The following is a 2,614-nucleotide window of genomic DNA, read 5'->3' on the forward strand; positions in this document are numbered from 1 at the left end:
TGTATAATCGATTAATAAAATGGCTTTTAGCAAACAAATAAGATCTATCGGTTTCTAGAAAATCGAAATATGCTCAAGTAGTATGCTCGACGATTATACGGTTCACACACAATTACAGACGTATTTCGCGCGTCCTCGTATCTCCGGGAGATAAAAATGAATTTCTTCATCCCCTCAATCAAGAAAACCACTTAGGAGATCCTTCGTTTTTACGCGAACAAAGGTGGCTGCTTTGCGGGAAGTTTTTTGACGGGAAATTAGCGGAGATGTTGACACCGTTGTTGCTCGTACATCTTACTTTTTTGTAATAAGGAATGCCATTGTGCTTAAATAAAAAGAAAAATTAAAATCGACTTTTACGGATGTTGCACGCAATTTCGCGCAGGAAATAATTCCAAGATATAACGAAAGATAGAAATGTTTCTGATCGGTGTACGTTAGCGTACCGTTTTCATTATTTTCAACCGATCCGTCGGAAACTACCTTTAAGAAGTTCAGCTATCTTCTTTCCTGCAATAACCCCAAAGAAAATGATTATATCCGGCTTTTCAGATTGATTTCAATTATATCTACACTACAAAATTCAATAGAATGGAGTAGAATTTTTCTTGATTTTAGATCTACAAAGTTGCTACCACTGAAAATAAGATTTCGTGGGGTTTATTAAAGTTTGACTACAGAAACTGAAAATTGCCCAAACATCCGCAGTCCATCGACAAGAATCACCCGCCATAATAAATAAAATATCTCGTTAAGCATCGCGTCCGTGATGAGAGGCAAAAAGCACATGAATTTTTCACACCCCCCAAAATAGAAGGACTCGGCAGTTAAGGTCAAACGTCTCTCGTCGTTCTCATAAGGTCATCGAAGTTGAGATGAGTCACAAGTGATCGAGGGCTGGTTTGTCGATCGCCGGACAATTTCTGAATTACCGAAATTTGGAAGTACAGTGAATTTTCGATATATGTCAACAACACGGGTCTTGCCAGTGTCATCACCATTGTTGCATTTCGATAAGAAACTTTCGATTCTTGTATCGAAAACCTTTACAGAAAATAAAATTGTTCTAAATAAATAATAAGTTGATCGTAAAAAATAGAAACAAGATGAAAATGTGCCTGTTCTTTCAACAACTTTCATAAATTGAAAATAATATTCTCCAATTTTTCTAACACCTTCACAATTTAGCTTTCCAGTTTCCATTTTTCTATAAATGCACAAAATCCACAGCGAACAAAAATTAGCACTTAACGATGTTTGTTTATTGCCCGTTGTTCAATTCCATTTTTGACAATCCACTCTCGACAATCGCGTTCGATACGGTGTTCCACGGATTCCACGTCGCAATTAACACGGGCCGGAAGTCACCGCGCATAATTTTGCGTAAGGAGAGTTAGACACTGTCAAATGGCGGAAGACGAACACTGCGGGCTTAATTGTGATCCTTATTGGGCCCACCGTGAAATATGGAACAAGAAGCGGATCGCGTGTTATTGTATGCGCCTCGTATTCGGGCGCACACGATCCCGGCCGACGGGATATAATACCCTGCGGGAATAATGATTCCCCTCTGTGACGCAAATTTTTCGAGCGGAGAATGAAATTCGAATTTTTACGGATAAACAAGAAAGCCCGTCACGTGCGCGATTTCAACGGGAATATCTACATATGTCGGGTATGCAAACAAGAACTTATTCATCCCATTCTTCCGTTTGTTTCAAACGCCAATGCAACTCGATGAATAAATATGAACTTCCCGGAACATGCGAAAAATCCCTCGGCGAAATAGTCAATCGAAGTTTTCTTGTGAGGTTTAAAGCAAACGCGAAGTATTCGTCAAACAATTTGATTATTTATTAAATTATTTCTTAATCTATTTAATAATCAGAATAATTATTCTTAGAATACGATAGAATTTCGTGGCTTGATTTCGAGAAATATTGTAATCGAATACCGTTGTCTGGCCCTCCGGAATTTTAATTAAAAATTCCGTAAAATTAACAGAGCTATGGCACGCGATCAGTTCATGCTCCTACGATACTCAGCACGACACGTAGAACGTAAAACGCGTTGTTTGGGACAATTCCAATTTCTTAAAATCTCTATTAACAGTTAGAATTTCTAACAACGATGATACTATTAAAATAAATTGGGAGAGAAAAAAAGAAGAAAGCTGCATGGAACTGGAAGAGGGAAACGGTAGAGGAAGTCAAGGAATTCTGTTATTTAGGAATAAAGTTTGAAAGCAACGGAAAGATAGCAGGTCACGTAAAGGAAAGGATAAAGAGAGCGAACGTGGTCCTAAATCAAGTATGGGGAATCGGCGAAAGGAAATTTAAAAATGATTTTAAAATGAGAATGTTTCTCTTTGATACGTTGGTACTGGGGGTACTCCTATACGGGGTAGAGCTATGGGGCTTTAAGGAGAGAACAGAAGTAGAAAGGATTCAGCTGAAATATATAAAGTGGACACTTGGTTTGGACGTGCGTACCCCAGGATACTTGGTAGTGGAAGAAACAAAAAGGGCGAGGCTTAGAGTAAAGGCAGGAATTAGGGCATGGAAATACACGGAAGGAGTAAGAAACAGAGCAGGGAGGAAGATAGTCAAGGAAT

This window comes from Halictus rubicundus, unplaced genomic scaffold, assembly GCF_050948215.1.
Source record: "Halictus rubicundus isolate RS-2024b unplaced genomic scaffold, iyHalRubi1_principal scaffold1437, whole genome shotgun sequence".
In the NCBI taxonomy this organism is placed as follows: domain Eukaryota; kingdom Metazoa; phylum Arthropoda; class Insecta; order Hymenoptera; family Halictidae; genus Halictus; species Halictus rubicundus.